The sequence below is a fragment of the Felis catus genome, chromosome B4 (genome assembly GCF_018350175.1).
Source record: "Felis catus isolate Fca126 chromosome B4, F.catus_Fca126_mat1.0, whole genome shotgun sequence".
Classification (NCBI taxonomy): Eukaryota; Metazoa; Chordata; class Mammalia; order Carnivora; family Felidae; genus Felis; species Felis catus.
The window spans coordinates 78,108,027-78,134,396 of NC_058374.1; the positions used below are offsets into that span (position 1 = coordinate 78,108,027).

At 40.3% G+C, this 26,370-nt stretch overlaps 1 protein-coding gene and 1 pseudogene across 9 annotated transcripts in view; both read left to right on the forward strand.

The window, feature by feature from the left end:
* The first annotated feature begins 4,893 nt into the window (after nt 1–4,893).
* The window catches only part of SCN8A (sodium voltage-gated channel alpha subunit 8), a 179,174-nt gene continuing 157,697 nt past the window's right edge, over nt 4,894–26,370 (forward strand). For 8 of the 9 annotated variants that reach the window (XM_023257082.2, XM_023257084.2, XM_023257086.2 and 5 more), the window contains exon 1: nt 5,193–5,336. The gene's annotated coding sequence lies outside the window, so the exon portion shown is untranslated. Of the gene's footprint in view, nt 5,011–5,192; nt 5,337–26,370 lie in introns of those variants that run through there. The other variant, XM_023257081.2, reaches the window with a different exon arrangement.
* On the forward strand, nt 7,541–25,915 carry LOC123386866 (annotated as a pseudogene).

The window sequence follows — 26,370 nt, forward strand, 5'->3', positions numbered from 1 at the left end:
CCCATGTTGGGTGTAGAGATCACTTAAACAAACTTAAAACAAACAAACAAAGAAAAACAACCTCTGGTTCAATTACCTGGAGCCCCCTAAGCAGGCAATCACCAAATGTCTACTGATGTAAGAGGAGAAGAAACAAAAGGTCATTCTTTAAGTGAGTATGTATTGAAAACCTCCTGTGTACAAAGGATGCAAAGTTACAAGTAGCCTGAGAACTTACAGTTTAATTTAGTACCCAAGTGACGGTAAACACTTAAATTCACATATTGACAAAATAGCACAACAAAGAATTACCGCTAAGAAGTCAGCAATATAGATAAAATGGAATGACAAAATATATTCTAATTAATCAAAACAAGGCAGAAAAGAGAAGAAACAAAGAACAGAAGGAACTAATGGGAAACAGCACAATGTGAGATTTAACCTCAACCATATTAATACACACATGAACTGTAAATGGTCTAACCACCTCAATTGAAAACCAGAGATGTGGAATGCATTGGTGGCTCAATCACTTGAGCATCCGACTCTTGATTTGGGCTCAGGTCATAATCCCAGGGTTGTGGGATCAAGCCCTATGTTGGGCTCCAAGCTCACTGTGGAGCCTGCTTAAGATTCTCTCTCTCTCCCACTCCCCCTCTCCCCCATTTACACACTCTCTCTCTAAAATAACAATTACAAAAAAAGATATATGGGAAATTCACAAATATTTGAAAACTAAAGAGTACACTAAAAATAACCCATGAGGCAAAGAAGAAATCAAATGGGGAAATTAGAAAATTTCTTATCTGAATTATAGTGAAAATCCAACAGATCAGAATTTGTGGGATACAGCTAAAGCAGTGCTTAGAGACAACTTTATTGCAATAAATGCCTATTTTAGAAAAGAAGCAGGACTCAAATGAATGACCTCAGCTTCCACTTGAGAAACTAGGGAAAAAAGAGCAAATGAAACTCAAAGTAAGAAGAGTAGAGGAAATAATAAAGATCAGAGTGGAAAGCAGTGGAATAGAACACACATACACAAAAATCAGTAGAGGGGCGCCTGGGCTGCTCAGTCAGTTAAACGTCTGACTCTTGATTTCGGCTCAGGTCATAATCTCACAGTTCATGAGTTCAAGCCCCGCCTTGGGCTCCTCGTTGACAGCACAGAGCCTGCTTGGGATTCCCTCCCCGCCCCCCTCTCTTTCTGTCCCTCATCTCTCTCTCTTTCTCTCTCTCAAAATAAATAAATAAACTTTAAAAAATTAGTAGGGAAAAACCAATGTAACCAAAAAGTGCTTCTTTGAGAAGACCAATAAACTTCCAGCCAGACTAATCAGGAAAAGAGGGAGAGAGAGAGAGAGAGAGAGAGAGAGAGAGAGAGAGAGAGAGAGAGAGAGAAGACACAAATTCCCAATCTCAGGAATCAGAGAGTTAGCATTAAAGATTCTGTAGATAGTAAAATAATAATATGGAAATATTATGAACAACCTTATGCCCATATATTCAACAGTTTATATGAAATAGAAATTCCTTGAAACATAAACTATCAAAGTTCATCCAAGGGGAAAAAAATCAGAATAGCTCTACATCTATTAAAGAAATTAAATTTGTAGTTTAAAAACTTTCCCTGGGGGTACCTGGCTGTCTCAGTCAGTAGAGCATGTGACTTGATCTTGGTGTTGTGAGTTCCAGTCCCACATTGGGCATGGAGCTGACTTAAAAAAAAAAATTTTTTTTCTGGGGCGCCTGGGTGGCTCAGTCGGTTGAGTGCCCACTTCGGCTCAGGTCACGATCTCGCGGTCTGTGAGTTCGAGCCCCGGGGCAGTGTTAGTAAGTCAAATCCAGCAATATATAAAAAGTGTAATTCTCCACGATCAATACATTATTCTAGGTTGGTTTAACATGTGAAAATCAATGGATGTAATATACCATATTAACAGACTAAAAAGAAAAGCCACATGCAGAGAAAGGATTGCAAAGTTCAATATCCATTCTGATAAAAACTCTCAGGAGAGTAAGAATAGACAAGACCTTCCTCAACATGATAAAGGGCATCTAGGAAAAACCTACAGCTAGCATCATATCTAATGATGAAAGATCGAATGTTTTCCCCCCTAAGATGAGGAAAAACAAAGATGTTTGCTCTTACCACTTCTATTCAACACTGTACTAGAGGTCCTCGCCAGTGCTACAAGGCAAGAAAAAGGAACAAAAGGCGTTAATATTGGAAAGGAAGAAACAAAACTGTGTTTATTTGCAGATGACATGATTGTCTTTGTAGAAAATGTTGTAGAATCCACACAAAAAAATCTACTAGAGCTAATAAGTGAATTTAGCAAAGTTGCAGCACATACGATTAATATACAAAAATTAATTGTACTTCTATATACTACTAAGGAACAATCAGAAATTGAAAATTAAAATACTATTCAATAGCATAAAAATATGAATATTTAGGAGTAAATCTCAGAAAAGTGGGCAAGACTCGTATTTTAAAAACTACACAACAAGGTTGAGAGTAATTAAAGAGAGCTGAAATAACTTGAGTGATATACTGTGTGTTATTGTTATGATGTCAGTTCTCCCCAAATTGATCTATAGATTCAATGCAATCTTGATCAAAATCCCAGGGGGCTTTTTTGCAGAATTTGATAAGCTAATTCTTAAATTCATATGGAAATGCAAAGGATCTGAAATAGCAAAATCAATATGAAAAAAAGAAGAGCAAAATCAGAGGGCTTACACTACCTGACTTCAAGATTTATTATAAAGTCAAAGTAATCAAGACAGTGTGGTATTAGTGTTAAGATAGACACATAGATCAACAAAACAGAATAGAGAGTACAGAAATAGACCCTCAACATACCTGAACGATTTGTTTTTTAACAAGGGTGCAAGTGTAATCAGATAGTGTAAGAACAACTAGATATACATGTAAAAAAAAAAACCAAAAAACCTCCAATATGACTATAAGAACATCATCCATAGAAGAGAAGATACTAAATCAGACTTCATAAAAAGTAAGAATTTCTACTCTTTGAAAGACACCATTAAGAGGATAAAGATATGCCCAGACTGGGAGACGATATTTACAAATGACGTATCTGATAAGAGACTTCTATTCAGAATATATAAATCCCTCTCAAAACTCAATAATAAGAAAACAAACAGCCCAACTTTAAAAATAGGCAAAGGACTTGAACATACACTTCACCCAAGAGGATTTCCTGGTAACAAATAAGCCCACGAAAAGATGCTCAATACCTTAGTCATCAGGAAAATGCCAATCAAAACCACAGCGAGATACCACTACTTACCTGTCAGAATGGCTAAAATAAAAAAGACTGGTCATAGGTAACGTTGCCAAGGATGTGGAGTAACTGAAACTCTCATATGCTGTTAGTAGGAATATAAAATTGCACAATCACTTTGGAAAGCAGGTTGGCCCTTTCTTAATATGTTAAGTATACACCTACAATTGGACTTAGTCATTCTATTCCTAGATATTTATACCCAAGAGAAATAAAAGCATACACATGCAAAGCATATTCATACAAAGGCTTGCACACAAACACCCCTATCAGTTTTATTTTTAATAGGCAAATCTGGAAATAACCTAAATGTCATCAACAAGTGACTGGATAGACACATTGTGATATACTCCTATAATGAACACTACTCAGCAATAAAAAGGAATAAGCTATTTATAGACAACTGAATAGTCAACAACAGGATAATTGCAAAACAGTTATGGGAGTGGAAGAAGCCACACCAAAAAAAAAAAAAAAAGTACATACTGTATGATTCCATGTATTTAAAATTCTGAAAAATGCAAACTAATGTACAGTAATAGAAAGAAGATTGGTGGTTGCCTGGAGAGGGACCAGTGTGGGAGAGTGATACATGGACACATTACAAAGAGGCAGAGGGAAACTTTTGGAGGTCATGGGTTATGTTGATGATAACTGCAGGTGGTACCTGCATGCGTGTATACATGTCCAAATTGTGCACTCTCAACGTGGATAGCTTATCGCAGGTCAAACATACCTCAGTAAAGCTACTTAAAAACGTATGAAGTGGGCACACTAAGTGACGGGCAAACCGTGTGCCAAGTTGTGTTGTAAAATGGGTGAAATGCCTTCTCTTCAATCCTCACAACAAACCGACCAGGTTGGTACTAGGATTGCTCCCTGTTACAGGGGAGGCTCTGTAAGCCTTTGACCGAAGTTTAGAGAGGTTGTTCAGGCTCCAAGGCTACCCAGTTAGTAAGTGGCAGCCTGACCATACTCTCTCACTCCTAACTATGAACTTCTGGTAGAGAGGCATATGTGGAAAGTGCGAAGAGTTCTCACATTATGTACATCCTCGTCGGAGAGTGTGGAGTAAGCAGTTCAAATGTTCGCGCCTACTTTACATGCAAACGGAGGTTCAAAAAGATTAAGGTGACCTTTATACAAAGCTTCAGACCTGGGGGCGGTCAGGAGAGCGATGTGTCCCTACTCCTCACACCAGGGCCCTGTCCACTGAATCACAAGGCTCCAACTGCTGTTTATAGACTTCTGCGTTTTGGTTTTTCTTCCAGTCGGCCAAAGATCACGCAGATGGGGTTCTTTGTGCTTATAGGTATCAGCACTGCCGACAACGGGGCACCGCGATATTGCTGGGCATTTCCTTCGCAGCTGCCGTTCAGGAGACAGGTGAGACTTGGCATTCACCAGGGTCACGGGGCACTGGAGTCCACGTAACACCTCGGGTTTCAGCGCTCAGGTGCTGGCAGGCTGCCCGGCACCGTCCCGCTGCCGCGTCCCGGCGCTCAGCCGGGTGCCCCTCCCGCGCGGCTCCGCGGGGGCGTCGGGGAGGCGGGCCCGGGGACGCTCGCGAGGCGCTCCGGCGCGGCGCCCCCTGCCGGCGCCCTGCTCCCTCGCCCCGGATCCGGTCCGGGCGGCGCGGGGACTCCGGCCTGAGAGCCAGCGAGCGCGAGGGCGGGCGGCGCGGCGCGCTGCGGGCGAGCGGGCGCGTCCTGCAGGGGTAGGTGGGCCGCCGGGCGCGGGCGAGCGGGAGGGCGCGGGCGGCGCGCGCGGGCGGGCCCGGACGGGCGGGGGGCGCGCGGCGGGGGTCGGCGCGGGGGCGGAGCGGGCGGGGGGCCCGGCGGCGGGGGCGCGCGCGGCAGCGCGCGGCGGGCGCGAGTCATCAATTATGCAAGGACTCGGGCGGCGCGGGGGGCGGGCGCGGGGAGCGCTCCAAGATGGCGCCCACCGCAGTCCCGCCCGCCGCAACCTCGGCGCCTCTGCAGTCCGGCCGCGCCTCCCGGGCCCCGCGCTAGGGCCGCCGCTGCCTCCCTCGCCGCCGCTGCCGTAAGTCGCCCCGGAGCCCCCGCCCCGGCGCCGCTCCTTGCCTGCCGACTTCCCCTTCTCGCCTCGGGACCCCGGAGCGGGGCTCGCCCATCTCCAGTCGGGGGCTTTGCCGCAGAGTGCGCGGCGGGGCTCGAGGGGCCGTGGAGCTGGGTTTCTGCCCTCCCTGTTTTGGACAGGTGTTTGGAAGTCTCGCTTCCTTCTCCCGTGTTTACCGGGGGTCCCTGAGGAGAGTTGAGGACCACCGGCCACCACCCCCATACACCCTCGCTCTTCTCGTCTCTTGGCTGCGTTGGGGGACACTGGCCTGCCCTCGGCGCCCCTTCCGTGGTGCAGCCCCCCTCCCCCCACCTCCGAGGGCCGGGACAGAGTCGGGGCCCCTCGCCGGGTTGCACTGGGAAGGGCAGCGCTGTCGGGATCTTCCTCCAGCAGCCCCTCAGCTCTACCCCCTCCCCCATGTCTTACTGCATCCTTCTCCCCCAGCCGGCTCCAGGTCGTTACCAACTGCAGAAGCCAGGAGCTCCTGGGTTCTTAGGGCAGCCAGGACTCCCTCTGTCCTTTACTCGGATGCGTCCGTCCCCCTCCTGACAGGGTGCTCTGGGGCTGTGTTGGGGGGCCCCCGGGACCTTCCTCGGCAGGCTAGGATTCCTGCATTAGGGAGTACATCACTTTCAGAATATCCCCCTTCCCCCACCCCCATCCCTACGCCACCCGATGCAGAGCCTGTTCCTCTCCTCTTTTCTCCCTTCCCTCCCCCACCTTACCACAAGCGGCAGCACCCTGGGCTTCTTAGCGTTTGGCTTACAGGACTGCCCAGCTCCACAGACCCCTCCTCTAGTTCTCTCCTGGTATTTGGGGGACCGCAAAGCCTCTGCATTTTTCCTCAGAGCTCAGCTCCATCCCCTCCGTGCCTGCAGCAACCACCGGTGGAGACTTGGCAGTTAACTTTCCGGGGTTAGACAGGGCTTGCAGACCCCTTCAGAGGCCCCAGCTTAGAGGTGGGGTGCAGTGGGAATCATTTTCCAGTCTGACAAATATGATTCTTCAAGCCATGCATTCCTTCCAGCTACTCCACCCTGTGCCCTCTTCCTCACTTACACTGCAGTTTTTGAAACACGGGGGAATACGTTTTATATGGGGAGATTCCAAGATTCGGGGCATCAGTGTTCGTAATAAAAGGGTGTCACCTGTTTGGGGAGGGGGGAGAAACTTGGCATTGCATCTGGCTAACTCAGGGAGAGGGAGAAATAATTAGCATGGAGCAAGCTCTACCATACAAGGAAAATTCTTTTTAATGCACAGTGGGCACCAGAGCAGCAGGAATGGAAGCAGGAAATGTGGTTGAGGGCTTCAGGAGCAAATGGGGTAGTGCTTTTTATAACTATTTTCTCAAGTTTGAACCTGGAGAGCCTTTAGAGAGGTAGTGGTGTGTTAGGGCTGGGGGATGTTTTAGCTTTGCAAGGGAGATTTCGGGTGTGGTACGCTTTCACTGTTTCACAATCTCTCTGTACTTCTCTTTTCTCCACGTGCATTAGAAGATAATGGGGGTGGAGGGACTTTTTTTTCTTTCCTCAAAAAAAAAAATTTTTTTTGATGTGTAATGCAAATGGCTGGATAATGTTAACATCCGGTACCATTCTGGTAGGAATCTCGGGGGAATCAGACTTAAACTGCTGAAAGCTTTGTAGCACGTTGCCTGTAACCTGGTTCTTGAAATACTGCAGCATTTTTTCTTTGGAACTCATGACCCATAAGGCCTTCAGTTCTCCCTGAAAGAGAATTTGATTGCTTGGGAGGGGGGGTGGTAGTGATGGTTTGCTATTCAGCAAGCATCATCTGTCCTAGAAATTGAGTCTGTCCCTAGGGAGAACTCTGAGCATGTTCTATGTTCTCAACGTCTGATTTAGGGTATGTGTGAATGTGTTGTGTTTCTTAGTAGGGCTGGCAGTGGATGTTGCAAAGCAGTTCTTGATAGTGCAGGCCAATTATTGGTTTCTTGGGTTCAGTTTGAGAGGCAGACTTAATATACCTTTGGTTTTCATTTGGGGCTCTGTCAACCTTTATCAAAGTAATTAAAGGATTTTATATTAAATTAATAAAGGATTATGAGGTAGAATATAGCATACTTAAAAACAAACACCGGTACAGTGCTTGTTGCTTTCTTTGTAGGAGATTTAACGAATTTTTCTCACTCGATCCAGCTTGGGATGCCCGTGTTTAGACTTGCACCAGGGTTTCTTGCTGTGGTGCTGAAAGGACAGTTCCCTGACCAGCCCTGCGGGGAAGTGCGCACACGCTGGACATGATTTGGGTTTTTCTTTGCTTTTGTTATCAGCAGGCTTTCTTGTAGATGTGTGTGTGCATGCGCAGCTGGGTTTATTCTTGAGGTTGCAGGCCTAGTTATCATATTTTATTACTCCCACATAACTCTTCATTTTGGCTGTCCCTCATGGAGACAGTGTTTTACAGGCTGCAACAGATCCATATGTAAGACATACAGTGACATTTTGCTGACTGCATTATTTCAGCACATTTCAGTAATTTCACATAGCAAGGATCTGTTAATAATTACGGAGATTTGGTCTCCACAAGAAGTAATCAGATAGCTTGCTAAGTTAAGCAGGTTCAGAAGGGAATATTCTCTGGGTTGATCTGAACAGTGAGCTAAGAAAAGGACTTGACATGGCAGACGCCGCCAGTGTGCAATCCATTGTATTGCTAAAGTAGACTTGTAAAAAAATTTATTTTAAAATCCTAGAAAGGGAAGGTGGTCATAACATTCAGCTCGTATAACCTCCCAGCGCAGGAATCCCCTTATGGGAGATCTTTGCTTTGAATACTTCCGTGGAAGGAAACTTCCTACTGCATAAAATAGCTCATTCCATTTAGGTCCCACTATGATTGGAGTACTTTAATGTCACTGAAAAGATAACATGTATAAAGTTAAAAGACCTATAGATTGGGGCTATATCAAGGCCAAACGTCATTCTTGTGTTCGTTACCAAGAAAAGATTATACAAGAAATCTGCATCTGCTTAAAAAGCATTCAAAGGTAGAGACATACCCACCTAAAGCAAGAAAAACATTCTATGAATGGAGAGAAAAATAATTAACTTGCTGATGTTATGTAACAAGTTCTGGAGGCACAGGCATGAATTAATGAATACTTAATTCCTATTGATTATATCTGAGAAAGAAAATAACCCCACACTGTATGGAAAGTGTTAAAAAGGCAAAGTTTTTCCAGAGTGAGATTAGTTTCCATAATTATGAAAATAACACATACTTCTGGCAGAAAAAATGTAATATATGTAAGAAAAAAACAGGAAAAAAGTCATCCTTAGTCTTAACTGTCCTAAGCAAAACAGTTGTCTGTGTTTCATTGTATATTTTCAGTCTTTTGTTTTCCATAAAGAGGGCAAGAAGCTCTTGCAAAAGTTATCCAGAATGAAAGTATTTTTAAACCAAGCCTTTTAAAACCTTAAGTTCATAGTCCACTAGTTAGTCATTTAGGGATTTAAACACAAGGTTGTTATATTTAACTTACCTTTTTTTTCTGAATCATGTTTATATTTTCCAAAAAAATTATCTTTAATGAGGAAGGACTCATTCCCGGAATTGGACTTCTGTAAAATCTCTTGATTTAAATATAGCAAGATAACTAGAGGAGTAAGGAAGTCTTTAAAAAAAATTTTTTTTAAGTAGGCTTCATGCCCAGTGTGAGGATGTGAGGCTTGAACTCACGACCCTGAGATCAAGAGTCAGATGCTTTACTGTCTGAGCCACCCAGGAGCCCCAAAGAAATCTTTTCTTAGTCAGTGAATCAACAAATATTCTCTCTGTACCTACTGTGTGTGAGGCATCGTACTAGACACTAACACTCTTTAAGTGGCAGGAACAGCTTAGAAAATGATATCACGCTCAAAAACTATGGTTGTTAAAGTGTTGAATGAAACAGAACTTTCATGCTTTTGGTGTACATTAATTGCTGAAATGTGGCATGGCAGACTGTTAGGTCTAGCCTGGTAATCCAACCTAAAAAAGAACAGTTTGTACAGGAATAGGAAGTAAATGCAGGAAAAGAAAAGGTAAAGAAGAAGCCTTCTGGAAAAATTTTCTCTCTTTGTGAGGTCGTAGAGACACAGGCAGGACACAGAGTTCAGTACCATCTCAGGAATTAAGGTGAAATGAAGACACAAGAAGGTTGCCGCAGTTAACACCATTGAGAAAAAAAGCGGTATGGGCTCTGGAGTTAGGCAAAACTAAGTTCAAGTTCTGACTCTGCTACTTATTAGCTTTGTGGCTTTGGGCGAATTATTTAATATATTTGAGCTTCAGTGTTCTCATCGATAAAAATAGGAATAATAATACCTACCTTGCAGGGTGTTTGTGGGGATTAAATGAAATCTCTGTTACCTTGTGGTTTCTGACACATAGAGCTCAATATATATTTGCTCCTTTCCCTCTAGGGATTTAGCAGCTTAGTGCGTATTTATATGTGTATTTGATATAGTATCTATGTACTGTATTAAATTTCAGTAGTCTCAAAAGCAGACGGTTGCTTTATCTTCAGTCTGGCATAGAGGATAGAATCTGCAGATACCCTGATTTGGATGGACACTGTTAGTGTAAAAGGAGAAAAGTTTTACTGTACAATTGCAGTACTGATCTCCACCACGACAGTGAGAATGCATTTACCAAAGTAACTCTTTTCTCATTCATTCCTGAACTATTCTAGAATAGGACTCTTTACCCAAGAGAAATGCCCTGGCACTGACCAGCTAGCTGGCAGGCAACCGGACTGTTTTTAGCTACAGCCTGGGATCTGAAGGTGGAATAGGCCCAAAGACCGAGGCTCCCCTTTATTCTTCCTTTAGCTGGATATTTTAATTACGATGAGTGATTATCAAGTTTGGAGTTTCTTTCGTCTTCAGAACCATTCTGGGTTTTCCCATAGTATTTGCACGGATTTATTTGAATGGGTCTCATGTAGTTAGGTCTGACAGCTGACCATTGACCTTTGGTAATTATTATTCTTTGTTTTTCTGTTTATCAGGACTTTTAAAATCCTTCTATCAGTTGATTGAGTTAGATAAGGCAGATATTGTTCTACCTGTTTTATAGCTGAGGAAACTGAGTATCCCACAGCTTACGTGTATTGTCCAGGGCTACAGGACCATGAAGTCATGGAGTGGAGATGGGTACCCAGGTTGGTTGACTGACTCTTGCTTAAAGATGTTTTTTCCATTAAGTGGTGTTATATTCTGATGTTCATATAACCAAGTAAAGTGAACAATTTTGGCTTTAAGAAATTATCATTATCCCAGGTAGCTAAACATAGTGAGTGGGCATAATGAAAGATTCTGGGATAGGCAGAGGGAGGGCAAGAGTACCTTTGGTAGAGAGCATTTTGGAAGCAGGAAGGATGAGGGAAATGAACAGCAGATTTACCAATAAATAGAATATGGGTGAAAATAAGAGGTATTGAAGTAACATACCTGTTTTGTTTCTGCAGCTCTCCGAGGTACTTTTTAAAAGGTCTTGGTGTCTGCTTATCTTTCTTCATTTCTCTTGCACGTAAATGCACACATTTGGCTACTCATGAATGCTCTCGTATCGCCAACATAAGTTATAACCAGGACCGTAGAGGAATTATGGCTTCTACCACCTGACTTCTTTGCTTATGTGTAAGGCTGAAATTGGTGTAGGACTGTATACTGGGAATTGGTGCTGGGAGGGGTATTTGAGGTGGAGCAGAAAAAGTTCTGGGAGGCTCTTGGGCTAGAACAGCAAAGGTAAAAGTGGGTAATAGTTAAGATTTCCCTTAGGTCTTGGAGATGTGTCATATTGAGGAGAGTGGAACAAACTAAAAGCTGGTTGCCTAAGAGGTACTCTAGGTTTGGGACTCAAGGTCTCTTGATCCTGAAAGGAGTCAGTTGGGTTAGGGTAACTGAAATGTTAGCTGGAGGGGTCTGAAGCACTTGCATTTCACTGTTGGTGGTAGGGAGAGGCCTCCCATGTTCAGTGGGCTTGTTCTGGGATCTGGAAGTGGAAAGCACTGAAATCCCCCAAAAGACACATTGATGGGCTCCTTTCATGTTTGGATGATTAGCGCTGTTTTTATGCTGCAAAATCTTCTGAGTTCCTGGAGAGTAAGAACATTAGAGAAATATAAATGAATGCTTATTTACCCAGGGATGGATTATCTAGACTGTGAATTATACATGTCATTTATTTCCCTCCCTTTTCCTACATTTTGGGTATTTTACCGATCATTAGCATTTCCACTAGAATGAGCTTGGGAAGGGAAAGAAGTCAAAATTAAAATGTTACGTTAAATTTTTAGGTAGTGATTGATAAAGGAAGAGATCACAGCTACTTTATCAATGAAAAGGCAGTTCGTTTTTCATCTGTTCTTATTCTGTTGTTATTTTTCTTCAACGTTTTTTGTTTTTTTTTTTTTTTTGTTTTTTTTTTTTTTTTGGGACAGAGAGAGACAGAGCATGAACGGGGGAGGGGCAGAGAGAGAGGGAGACACAGAGTCGGAAACAGGCTCCAGGCTCTGAGCCATCAGCCCAGAGCCTGACGCGGGGCTCGAACTCCCGGACCGCGAGATCGTGACCTGGCTGAAGTCAGACGCTTAACCGACTGCGCCACCCAGGCACCCCAATTCTGTTGTTATTTTAATAGTTCCACTTTTTGAAGGCTGAACCTCTAAAAGCTTCCAGCTTCCCTGGAAGCAAATGTGAAATACCATTTTTCCTTCATTTTACTGAGCAACAGTCCTGTAAATAAATAGGACTTAATTTATTACATGGTTAGTTTCTTGTTTCAGGAGGAAACCTTCTTCAATTAAGGATAATGTAACAGGCTTTTCCTTCACATTCACTATTGTCTTTTTGTCTTAGCAAGAAGCTGAATAAAATGCTTTCAAATGAAAACAAATTGATGTATTATTATTAAATTGCAGAGAAAAATTGAGCAGGTTGCAAATGAGACCAGTAGAGCTTTCTCGGGAGTCAGAATACTCAGAAACCCCATTTGCTGCAGAATCTTCAATTGGATTTCCTAAGATTTTGGCGAAGACTAAAGAGGCAAAGTGTGTTGTTTCTAGGAAAGAGGCCTTGGAGAAAATAGGCTTTTTTTTTTTTTTTTTTTTTTTTTTTTAAGATTTACATTGTGATAGGGAGGAAAGTATTGGGAGTGTGAGGACTCATCAGAGCAGAGGTCGGGAAAGGGTGGGTACGACTGCTGTGAAACGGACAAGGGAGTTTGGATGTGAACTTGGGGAATGGCTCATTTCTTAGGAGAAGGAGCCTCTTTTGGAAACATCTCTGTGTACCACTGAAGTAGAGTGCTCCTGATCTTTTCTGGATGGGGCTTGGAGCCTTAGGAAGGTGTTTGGTTTTTAAGTGTTGTTTTATCCCTAGCTCTGCCAGAACCTGCTTGCAAATAGCTTTCTGTGTCTGATCCTTGGATTGGAAAAGCTGGAGAATGTTTTCTCGCTTTGGAGCAAAAGATATAGTGACATTCTTAAATGTTATTTTATTTCCCCTTTTTAAAAAAGGATTCTAAGTCATTTAATAGCAAAACTTTTTCTCAAAAGGCACTGTTGAAGTTATCGCTTCCATTCTGTGTTGTAAAATACATATTTTACATTTGAGTAGCTAACGGAGGCACGGTGTTCAAAAATCGGAAGATTCAAAGTTTTTTAAGTCTTCTTGTAACTGTCTCCCAATCAGTTAGTATGCACTCCATGAAGGCAGCAGGCATTACCAGTTTCTCTTGTATTTGTTTACGGATTTGAACTCTCATTTTATTTTTATTTATTTATTTATTTATTTATTTATTTATTTATTTATTTTTTTAAATTTTTTTTTTCAACGTTTATTTATTTTTGGGACAGAGAGAGACAGAGCATGAACGGGCGAGGGGCAGAGAGAGAGGGAGACACAGAGTCGGAAACAGGCTCCAGGCTCTGAGCCATCAGCCCAGAGCCCGACGCGGGGCTCGAACTCACGGACCGCGAGATTGTGACCTGGCTGAAGTCGGACGCTTAACCGACTGCGCCACCCAGGCGCCCCTTGAACTCTCATTTTAAATCATCTGAGATCAATTTTTCCTTCTTTTCCTTATGATGTAGCTAATCCCTCATGTTTTATTTTTCTTAGTGACATTTCTTGGTTTATTTAAAGTAAAAAAGTTAGTTTGGACCAAAACAGCCTTTTCCTACCAACGACATTGCTTTTTAGGGTTTCCATTTGAGAATTACTTATGAAAAAAGTATAGAGGAAGACATGGCCTTGAGAACTATTGGTCTGTTGCTTTCTGTGGGGAACTGTAGATCACCTACCCTGACTACACCAATCAACAGATTTTTCTTGAGTAGCAACTGTGGGTGAGGCATTGTGACAGGGTTGAAAGATAGAGAAAAGATAGACCTTATGTTGCAGGAATGTATTTATTTGGTGAAATACATTATAAACACAAAATGTTAAATAAGAGGTTTTCGTAATGGTTCATGATGACAACTTTAAAGGGTTTAATTGGCACATAAATGATATAGAATGTAAGTAAGTTGGGTGGGGTTTTTTTTTGTGTTGTTTTGTTTTGGAAAGAGAGAGCTTTAAGCTGGTATAATGAGAGACAGGGTGATAGAAGAAGTATGATTTGAGTTGGGCTTTATGGAATGGTTCGGTAAGACAGTGTGAGTCAAAGTAAGAAGGTGAGAATGCACAAAGTATTTTGGGAGTGCAGTAAACAAATCAGTTGGGCTGGGGTAGGAACCCCTGCCCCCCAAGTGGCAGGAAAGTCTGCAAAAGATGGGGTAGAGGTAGCCAAACATTAAGGACTTTTTGAAGTTGCATTTATCCTTAGAGACAGTGAAGAACAAAAAGATTTTAGAGGGAGCACAGAATGACCCATCATCAAAGCTGTGCTATAATGTGTTAGGAGGATTGGGCAGCAATGTGTAATAGGACAGAACAGAACAAGAAATGGACATCCAGTTAATTGGCTATTTGGTTTAGCCTTAGATGCATGGTGACGAGGGCTTGGACTAGGATTGTAGTGAGAAAGATAGGAAGGAAAAGAAATAGAATTTTATATATGTGTGTCATGTGTGTTTAACTAGCATTTTCCTAACGTAAGAAATAGTTTATAGGAAGACTCAGTAGGACTTGATGAAAGACTACATGGGGAAAAGGGAAAAGGAGGAGTTCAAGATTATTCTGCCGTTTTAAAGTTTAAAGACATAGAGTCTTCTAATTAGAACATTTAGGGAAGTATGTTCTATAATACATGTTGGCAGTCTAGTCCAGAGCATGTTGGTTAGCAAGCTATCCTTATTTCTTATTTATTTATTTATTTATTTATTTATTTATTTATTTATTTATTTATCTATTTATTTAAGTAAACTCTACACCCAGTGTGGGGCTCGAACTCAGGACCCTGGGAGTCAGATTCTCTTCTGCCTGAGCCAGCCAGGTGCCCCTATTTCTAATTTTTAATCCTTTCTCTGTAGAGAGTTTTGCCCGCTCCTCACCCCACCCACCTCCTCCCCGCCTTGAGCTTTTAAAGTTTTCCTTAAGAGAAACTTAAGTGTCCCCACTTCTTTATTCTCCGTGCTCGCTCACTGATAAAGATTACTTAACCTTTGTAGATCTCTGTCCTTTTCTAATTTTGGAGTGTTAAATTCTGTCCATTTATAAGCAGAATTTAACATGTGGTCTTTTTCCTTGATATTCTCAACTAACCTTTAGTTTCGCATATAAAGAAATAAGAATTATGCACCTTTTCATAGACCTGGGGGATGGCTGTTTTATCCTTACTGAAACTCAGTGGCTTTCTTTCTTTGATCATTTGCTTATGTTCTGTGTGCTTCATGAAAACCATTTGAAACTGCAGGCTTAATTAAAGGTTGCAACTGAAAGGATTCTAATAGGTAAAAGCAGAGGGAAAGAGACTTTATCAGCCAGTGGTGTTTCTTTTTATTTCAGGTATTGAATCTTGGGCTGTGGATACAAAATGTCAGACTTGACTTGCAGAAACGTCCTTGGTGTATCTAGGGTACCAGACAGTGGCCAGTGGGCCCTACCATGCAACTTCAGAGCAAAGGATGTGCTCAGGAAGCTTAGGTTCTGTTCTAGCCTTTCGTATTCAGCAAAGATCTTTGAATAAGAAAAAAACAAAGGGTGATTGGAACATTAGAATATGTGCATGGAAAATAATGGCATACACGTAAGAGGAAAGCAATTTAATGCAATAAAATTTTTCATTTAATTTGTTAATATTATTTTCCTTCTCGCCACTACAGTCACTGAGTTCTTGCAAATTCCATTAACATTTGCCACAGTTTGCACTCAGACAGTTGGCAGAAGTCCCCATGGTTTGTGTGGAACCAGTAGAGCAGACAGAGTTCGTGTACACGATGTTAGTACATTTAGCCCTCTTTTTAGGGATGCAAAGCATCCTTACAGTAAGTAATCCCATCAGGAGGTTCCCTGTGCAATCACAGTGTAAGTTAGTACCTGTTTCCTGGTTTGACTGCTCAAAGCAAGTGATTAAGTTAAACAAAAGCCAGTCCGGGATGAGGAAAGTCCATAAAGACCTCTTCACTGAATGCTGGCAACCTGTTTTATTAATCTAGCTGTTGTAGAGCAAGTAATGTGTTGGTAGATTTACAGATTTTTATTTTATTTCACTTTCTTTTGTAATAGTTCTTCCACATCTCTAGAAAAGGAAGTGGAGGGGTATGTTAGATCCAAGAAAGGCACAAAACGAGTGATTAAGTGTAGTGGGAAGCAAAGTAAACAACCATGTGACTATTTCACTTACCTTATAAGCTTTTTTTCCCCCTCACTCATAAGAAAAGTTCAGCCATGAGTGCAGACGGGTAAGACTTCTTTCATTTTGAGATCTTAGTATAGACTCTTGGCATTAGAAATTGCTGGAAAGTTTTATAGGTCAAAGAAAATAAGTACATTTTGTGTTATGTATGGATATCGAAGACATGTTATTAATTAGATCCGAGTGTTTTCCATCTTTCATTTTAATTAGACTACATCCAGCCTGACCTTTGGGGGCTGCTAGGTTTTGTTCCTAGCCACATGCTCCTTCCTGACCATTAGTAAGTCTTCGGTTTGTACTGTCCCCTGTGGGTTGTGGGAGCTGCCACAACTTCACCTCCCACTCCTTATCTGGCTGCCTTCCGGCTTTCCAGTGGTGAGACCTAGCGGTCCTCTGGGGGAGTGTGACTTCTGTGCCTGCTTGAACTCTGCTCTGGAGCCCTAGCTTTGCTCAGGATGGTGCTCAGAGAAAGGGTTTTTGTTTGTTTTTTAAGAGCAATATATTTATCACTCAGTGCAATCCGTTGCAAAATCTCAAGAAAAAAAAAATCCTCCCCAGAAAGCAGAGCCACTTTTCTAACCAGGATTGCAGACCCATCGGCTCCTTTTAGGTACTGCTTCTGTTTATAGGTGTTGACTTGTCACGGCCTTTCCAGGTTTGTTTGTTTGTTTGTTTGTTTTTCCTTCCATGGTTTACTCACAGAACCTAGTAAGAACTCTTATTTGTGGGAACTAACTGCCAACTTTTGGTGGTTATTATAAAAATCTGTGGATCTGTAGCGGTCAGAGTATGGGCACTAGTCTACATTTTGGGCAAGAGGGTATCTCTGATGTTTTCATGTATAAAATTTAGGTACCAGAACCCTTGTGATCTAGTTGTGGCTTTGGACTAATACACTGTGCTCCTGGGATGAACAGGGTTCTTTTTTTCCTATTTGGAAACGTGTTTCTCTTAGGGTACTGTCACCAAATAGGGTCCTTTTCCTTCACAAGAATAAGTCCCATAGAACTAATATTGGGGCACCTGGGTGGCTTAGTCAGTTAAGCATCCTACTCTTGATTTTGGCTCACGTCATGATCTCGTGGTCTGTGGGTTCAAGCCCTCCACCGGGCCCCTCACTGACAGTGCAGAGCCTGCTTGGGATTCTCTCTCCTTTTCTCTCTCTTTCTCTGCCTTTCCCTTGCTCGCTCGCTCTCTCTCAAAATAAATAAATAAACTTAAACTAGTATTTGAAAAGTTTTTGAGGTTCTCGCTCATGTATAGCAAATATAATTTTTTCCTTTTAACATTTTTAACAGCTTTAGTTATTTTTTTCTTCTATTGTTATTTTTAAAGTTTACAAGAAGTACAGTTGAAACAAATTTGGTATATAGTTCTGTGAGTTTTAACACATGTCTGGATTCATATATGTAACCACCTCCACATTCAGCCTACTGAACAGTTCCATCACCTCAGAAAGTCTCCCCACTGCTGTCCCTTTGTAGTCACACTCTCCTTAACCCATAATCCTTACCAGCCACTGATTGGTTCCCCATTCCTAGGGTTTTGCCTTTTCTGGAATGTCATGTAAATGGAATCCTACCTACTACAGTACATAGCCTTTTGAGACTGTCTTCTTCCACTTAACATGGTGCCTTGGAGATTTGTCCATATTGTGTGTATCAATAGTTCATTTTTTTCATTGCTAAGTAGTAGCCTACTGTAGGTTATGTGACAGTTTGTTTATCCACTCATTTGATGACCGGTGTTTGATTTGAGATGTGTCCAATTCCAAGCAATTGTGAATAGTGCTGCTGTAAACATTCGTGTATAGGTTTTTGAACCCAAATTCATATTTCTCAAAGATATCTCTAAGAGTGAGATTGCTAGGTAATATAGTGAGTGTGTGTTTACCTTTATAAGAAACTATGAAACTATATTTTATAGAGTGGTTATACCATTTTGTATTCCCACCAGCAATGTATGAAAGTTCATTTACTCCAGGTCCTCATTTGCACTTGGTGTCTTTCGTGAAGCATCTGTTCAGATCTTTTGCACATTTAAACAAATTGGATTATTTATTTTCTTGCTGTGTTTTGAGAGTTTAAAAAAATTACTTCTATCCTGGATAGAAAATCTTTTATCGGATAAATTACCTGGATATATTTTCTCCTAGTTTGTAGCTTTTCTTTTTCTTTTCTTAACAGTGTCTTTTATAGAGCTACAGTTTTCAGTTTTAAGTCTAATTTGTCTATTTCTTTTATGGATCGTGTTTTTGAGATCATACATAAGAATTCTTATATATGACACAAAGATGTTCTTTGCTTTCTTCTAAAAGTTTTATAGTTTCCCGTTTTTCATTTAGGTCTATGATCCATATGAGTTAATTTTTGTATAAGGTATGAAATTTAGACCCAGGTTCATTTTTATTTACTTTTTGCAGATAGATGTGCGGTTATTCCCGCACCATTGCTATTGGAAAGACTATTCTTTTTCCATTGAATTTGTTTTGCACCCTTGTCAAAAGTCAATTGGCTATATTTGTGTGGGTCTTTTTCTGGACTCTCTATTCTGTTCCATTGATTTATGTGTCTGTCCCTTTCGCTGATACCAACTGACTACTGTAGCTTTATAGCAAGACTGACAATTGTGTGGTGTGAGCTTTCTCGCTTTCTTCTTCTTTTTTTCAAAATTGCTTTGCCAGAGGCGCCTGGGTGGCTCAGTCGGTTAAGCGTCTGACTTCAGCTCAGGTCACGATCTCGCGGTCTGTGAGTTCGAGTCCCGCGTCGATCTCTGTGCTGATGGTTCAGAGCCTGGAGCCTGCTTCCGATTCTGTGTCTCCCTCTCTCTCTGCCCCTCCCCCGTTCATGCTGTGTCTCTCTCTGTCTCAAAAATAAATAAACATTAAAAAAAAAAAAAACCTGATATTCAAAATTGCTTTGGCTATTCTAATCCTTTGGTCTTTCCATATCAATTTTAGAATCAGTTGGTCTATGTGTTGCAAAAACTCCTGCTTGCATTTTGATTAGAACTGCATTAAATCTGTAGATAAGTTGAGAGTTGATACCTTAACTATATTGTATATTCCAATCAATGAACATGATGTATGTCTTCATCTATTTAGGTTGCATTTGATTAATCAGCATTTTATTGTTTTGAGCATACAGATTTGCACATTATTTTGTTAGATTTATTCTTAAGTATTTTTTTTTGAGCTATTTTTAAAGTTTTTGTTTTAGACTTCAATTTCTAATTCATTCTTAGGGTATAGAAATATGATGAATTTTTTATGTTGAATCTGTATTCTACAACCTTGTGAAACTCACTTAATAGCTCTAGAAGCCTTTTTATAGATTATGGGGACTTTTATATAGACAATTATGTCATCTATGAATAGTGACAGCTTAATTTTTTCCTTTCTAATGTATATGCTTTTTATTTCTTTCTCTCTTCCACCCTTATTATAGACTTTACAGGCTTCCAGTAGGATATTGAATGAGAGTAGTGAGAGTAGATATTCATGCTTTCTTCCTGTTCTTAGGGAAAAAGCATTTAGTCTTTCACCATTAAGTATGATGGTAGCTGTTGGTTTTTGTAGGTGTTCTTTATAAGGCTTGGTTCCCCTCTATTCCTAGTTGCTGAGAGTTTTTTCAGGAATGGATGTTGAGTTTTGTCAAATGCTTTTTCTGTATCAATTGATATGATCATAGGATTTTTTTTCTTCTTTAATCTGTTAATGTAATAGATTACACTGATTGATTTTTAATATTGAACCAGCCTTGCATTCTTAGGGTAAACATCACTTGGTTGTGATGAGGTACTCTTCTATAACGTTGATTTGCTAATTTGTTGAGTTTTACATCTGTGTTCATGAGGATATTATCAGTCCGTAGTTTTGTTTTTTTCTTGTGCTGTCTTTGTCTAGTTTTTGGTATCAGGATAATGCTGGTCTTGCAAAATAAGTTAGAAAGTATTTCTGTTGATATTTTTTGGAATAGAATGTGTAGAATTCCTTCTCTTAAGTATTTGGTAGGATTCTCTAGTGAAGGCATTTGTGCCTAGGATTTTTTGTGTGTGAAGGTTTTAACTGCAAATTAGATTTCTTTTTTTTTTTTTTTTTAATTTTTTTAATGTTTATTTACTTGAGAGAGAGACAGCGTGCAGGGAGGGGCAGAGAGAGGGAGACACAGAATCTGAAGCAGGCCCCAGACCCTGAACTGTCAGCCCAGAGCCCAATGCGGGGCTTGAACTCATGAACCATGAGATCATGACCTGAGCCGAAGTCGGATGCTTAATCGACTGAGCCACCCAGGCGCCCCTAGATTTCTTTATTAGATATAAGACAACTCAGGTTGTATATTTCTTTTGGGGTGATTTTGATATTTTGTGACTTTGAAAGAATTGTTTCATTTCATATAAGTTGGTGAAATTAACGTACATTCCATGTACTGTTCCCTTGTTACCCTTTAAAAAAAATTTTTTTTTACATTTATTCATTTTTGAGAGACAGAGACAGAGCACAAGTGGGGGAGGGGCAGAGAGAGAGGGAGACACAGAATCCGGATTAGGCTCCAGGCTCCCAGCTATCAGCACAAAGCCCGAAGCAGGGCTCGAACTCACAAATCGCGAGATCATGACCTGTGCCAAAGTCAGATGCACAACTGACTGAGCCACCCAGGCACCCCCCCTTATTATCCTTTTAATGTGTGGGGGTCTATAGTGATATTCCTTCTTTCCTTCCTGATACTGATAATTTTGTGTATTCATTCTTTTCTTTTTTTCTTTCAGTAGAGGCTTATTAATTTTATCCACCTATTCAAAGGACCAGCTTTTTAAAAAAATGTTTATTTTTGAGAGAGAGAGAGAGAGTGTTCATGAGCATGTGCAAGTTGAGGAGGGGCAGAGACAGAGGGAGACACAGAATCTGAAGTAGGCTCCAGGCTCTGAGCTGTCAGCACAGAGCCTGATGAGGGGCTTGAACTCATGATCTGTGAGATCATGACCTGAGCCGAAGTCGGACACTTAACCAACTGAACCACCCAGGCGCCTCCAGAAAACCAGCTTTTAATTTTATTGATTTTTTCTCTACTGTTTTTCTTTAAATTGTTTTCTGTTTATATTGTTTTTCTTATATTTCTTTTCTTCCTTCTGTATGCTTTAATTTACTCTTCTGTGTTTGTTTATAAGTTTTTTTGTTTTGTTTTGTTTTGTTTTGTTTTGTTTTGTTTTTGTTTTGAGAAAGAGAGAGTGCAAGGGGAGGTGTGGCAGAGAGAGGGAGAGAGAGAATCCCAAGCAGGCTCCATGCCCAATGCAGAGCCCGACTCGGGGCTTGATCTCACATGAGATCAAGACCTGAGCCAAAATCAAAAGTCGGACACTTAACCGACTGAGCCACCTGGCCACCCCTCTTCTGTTTTTTTTTTTTTTTTTTTTTTTAAGATGGAAGTTTAGATTGTTTGAGACTTTCTTTTCTAATAGAAGTTTTTAATACTATAAATTTCCCTAATTTCCCTGTAAACACTGCTGTGACCATATTTTACAAATTTTGGTATGTTGAAATTTTATTTCCCTTGAGACTTCCTTTTTGAGCAGTTAATTATTTGGAAGTGTGTTGATGTGAGGTAGTCCAGCGTCTTTCATTCATTGATTTCTAGTGTAATTCCATTATTGTCAGAGAACATACTTTGTATGATTTCAGTACTTCTACAATTGTTGAGATTTGTTTTACCAGCCAAGATATGGTCTATCTTGGTGAATGTTCCATGTGCACTTGAAAAGAATGTATATTCTGCTGTTGTTTGGTGGAATGTTCTATAAATGTCAATTATATCAATTGACTGATGGTGCTGTTCATTTCTTCTGTATCCTTAATTTTTTTCTCCTCTCTTTTTCTAAAATGGTGATTTGATTATTTAATTGAAACATTATATTCTACCTTTTTATTTTTTTTAGTTTTTTGAAGTATAATTGACTAATAGGAATTGTGTATATTTAAGGTATACAACTTTATGATTTGATATCCTTGATTGGTTTTTATTTAGTTGTCCGGTTGATTACTGAGAAAGGAAGATTCAAATCTCCAACTGTAATTGTAGATCTGTCCATTTCTTCCCTTAGTTCTATCAGTTTTGTTTCATATATTTTGAGTCTCTTTTGTTGGGTGTATATACATTTAGTGAATTGACCCTTTTATCATTATTTCATGTTCTTTCATTCCTGGTGATTTTCCTTGCTTTGAAGTCCACTTTGTCTGATATTAATATAGCCACTCCAGATTCCTGTTGATCATATTTTCATGTATATATTTTCCTCTCTTAAACATTTTTTAATTTTGAAATAATTTCAAATTATTAAAAGTTTCAAAAGTAGTACAGAGTTCCTATGTGCCCTTCACTTAGCTTTCCCTAATATTAACCTCTTATATAGCCTTAGTACATTTATCAAAACTGAGAAATTAGCATTAGTATTAGTACTCTATTAAGTAACCTCAGGATTTTATTTGGATTTCGTCAGATTTTCTAGTAATGTCCCTTTTCTGTTCCCATAATCCAATTCATGTGGCATTTAGCATCCTTTTTCTTTTTTTGAGAGAGAAAGAGAGCATGAGGGAGGGGCAGAGAGAGAGAGGGAGAGAGAGAATCCCAAGCAGGCTCTGCACTGCTAGGGCAGAGCACGACATGGTACTCAAACTAATGAACTGTGAGATCATGACCTGAGCCGAAACCAAGAGTTGGACGCTTAACCAACTGAGCCACCCAGGTGCCCCTGACAATCTCTCTTCTAATTGATGTGTTTAGACCATTTGCATTTAACATAATTATTGCTTTCGATTCAAGTCTGCCATTTTATTATTTATTTTGTTTGCTCCTTCTGTTTTGTATTTACTTCCCTTCTGTTCTTTTGGATTATTTGAATATTTTTTTTAGTACTCTATTTTAGTTTACTTATTAAGTTTTTTTACTATCTTGTATAGTTATTTTAGTTTTGACTGAGGATTACAATATACATACTTATTCATTCTACTTAAAATAGGTATTAACTATTTACAGTGGAATGTAGAAACTATAGCACCATTAGATTTACCTCTTTACCCTCTTCCTTTTACGTTGTAATTGTCATATGTATTACATCTACATTCATTGAAAGCACCATCAGACATTGTTTAATTTTTGCTTTTTACCATCATTTATATTTTAAAGAACTAAAGAGGAGTAAAAATGTCTATGACATTTACTCAGATATTTATCATTTCTGTTTTAATGCATTCCGGAAATTCTAAGTTCTCCTTAAGTATCATTTCCCTTCCTGAAGAATTCCCCTTAGCTTTTCTTTTGGCAGATGTGCTGGTAATGTCTTCTGTTGGTTTTCTTCATGTGAGAATTCATTCCTTCATCATTTTTGAAGGCTATTTTCCCTGGATATAAAATTTTAGGTTGACAGTTGTTTTTTCCCAGCACTTAGAAATCTTGTTCCATTGCCTTCTGTTCTCCATGACACATCCAGAATCATTCGCATTATTGTTTCTGTATAAGTAATGCATAATTTTTATGATTATTTTCAAGATGTTTTTTCTTTGTTTTAGTTTTCACCGGGCAAGAATGTCTTTAAGTTTATCCTATTTGCCATGCACTGAGTTTCTTGAATGTAGTTTATGTCTTTTACCAACTCTGGGAAGTTTTTGGCTATTATTTCTTCAAATATTTTTCCTGGACCACACTCTTTCTCCTTTCCCTATGGGCCTTTGATGATTAAGTGTTAGGTCTTCTGTATTGTTCAGCTTGGATAATTTTTGTGGGTTCCGTCTTCAAGTTCACTGACTCTTCGGTCATCTTAATTCCACTTTTGATCCCACCCAGCAGATTTTAAAATTTCTGTTATTGTATTTTCTAATTTAAAATGTTCTATTTGGGGGTACCTGGGTGGCTCAGTTGGTTTAGTGTTCAACTCTTGATTTCAGCTCAGGTCATGATCTCACAGTTTGTGAGATCTCTCTTTCTCTCTCTCTGCCCCTACCCTGCTCATGTGCACTTGCTCTCTCTCTCTGTCTCTCAAAATAAATAATTTTTTCCTGAAAATCCGGCCCACCTTGGAGCTCATGGGTCTCCTGATTTTAGGCTGGTCCCAATGCTGAGCACACAACACTAGGGTAGTCAAGCCATGATACCCAGGGAAAGGCTACTATTATTCTGAGGTGGCTTGACAGGAATGAGCCACTAAAACCAACCTTAGCTTTGGAATATACATATGGAAGAAAAGTAAAAGGGAATAATATGCCAAAAGATATTGCTCACTTTTGGAAACTAGGTGGAGGAACCTCCTTATAGGACTTAATCAGCATACTCATCACAAGTGACACTTTATGGACGTTTTCTATTGTTCTTGTTTTGGATCTTTCAAAACCTAATGACCTTTGGCCCACCACAGAAAATGTGTTGCAAGCCACAAAAAGCCACGTAGATAAAGTGATAATGAAACTGAGGAAGACAAATTCTAAAGCAGCTTCTGAAATGAGACAGAAAATATGGAGTAATATGCAGAAGGACCATCCAGTGAGTTGCTGGTGGAATTATTCCCGGAATTCTTAGTTCCATACGTAGTTAAAGATAATAACATCACAAACAACTTCCTTAGATTCTTATGTGTGATTGGAAATTCAATTGATGTAGATGAACTTGTTCACTGGAAAATTATAGCAATTTAATAAAACCTCAGTGAAAACAAAACTGTAAAACAAACAAAAAAATTTTTCCCCCCAATTTGGTTCCTGTGTGTGTGTGTGTGTGTATGTGTGTGTGTGTGTATGTTCTATTCCTTCGTTGAGATTATGTTTCCATTTACTTCAAGAGTGTTTGCCTTTATTTCCTGGTGTATGATTATAATAGCTGCTTTAAAGTCTTTGATAATTTTACATGTTGGGGTTGATGTCTGTTCATTGTCTTTTCCCTTGTGTGAGATGTTCAGATTTTTTTATATCAGTTTGGATTTGTATCTTGGATATTTTGAATATTATGTTGTGAGACTTTGAGTCTTGTGGAAATTTTATAGAGAATGTTTCTGTTTGCTTGTTTGAGCAGTCCACCAGTCTTGTTAGGTTCAGGCTATAAGTACTTACCTGTCTTCTATGGGCTGGTGTTCAGTATCTGTCCAATCTTCAAAGTATTTGCAGTGCTATTTGTGTCTGTTCCACGTGGGTACCAGTCAGTGGCCATTCTCAGACCTGGGCAGTCGTATACCATTTATTAATAGATGAGTTGTCAAAGCCTTTGGTATATGTTTAGGGTCAGATACATGCCATGTGCAGCTTAGGGATGAGCCCTGGAGTTCACATCCAGCCTTATTGAGCTCCCTCCTCTTCCTGTTCTCTCAAACTTTCCAGACCCAAAGCATTCTCCTTTTTGCTCCTCTCTCTAAAAAGCTGAAACTTTAGCTTTCTGCTCTGCTTTGAACTTCCTGGAACTACATTTCCTTGAGAACCAAATGGCAAGGGGGTAGAGAAAGAAAACAAGAGAATGGAGATGCCCTCTTTGCTCTTGGGATTGCAGTTTCTCTGGTCAGAGAAAAGCTTTTCCTATTGGGCTGCTGTTGTCATTGCCATCACTGCCTATTTGTTTTGGGGTAAAGCAGGAGCAAACAAAAGAGAGGAACAAAATCGGGATTTCCTCTATTTCTTTTGACCTTTAGGGGCTCCCTTTCCTGTTGTTGTTGTTGTTGTTGTTTTGTTTGTTTTTTTGCACCAAAAACAGAGGTCTTGGAGCTCTTTCTGTCTGCACCTGGTATACAGTTCTGGGTTTGGGCTCCTTTGAGTTCAGTCCAGGAAGTCCCAGAAGAAGAAAAAAGGAAAACTCTCTGTTGATTTCATGATACTTTGAGTTTTGGTTTCTTTTCCCAGTCCTCTGGCGATCAGTGACTTTTAAATCCTCAGACAAAGCGTGGAGTAGCTGTATCTAGGGATTTTAGTTGAGTTCAGTGGGAGAGAGAGGGTGGAATGGACTTTTATTCCATCTTAACTGGAACCAGAAATTTGGCTTATTTATTAAATACATGCTGAGATGAGGTGAGAAAGGTGGTGGCTTCAAGGAGGGTTATCAGTCCCAAAAGATCAAATGACTGGGTGAACAGGCCTCACGGTCCCTGGTGGAGGAGGTGCCTCAGGGTAAGACTGCAGCATTTTGGGCGTGGTATGCTCTCTCCCCCATCTTTTTAATTTTCA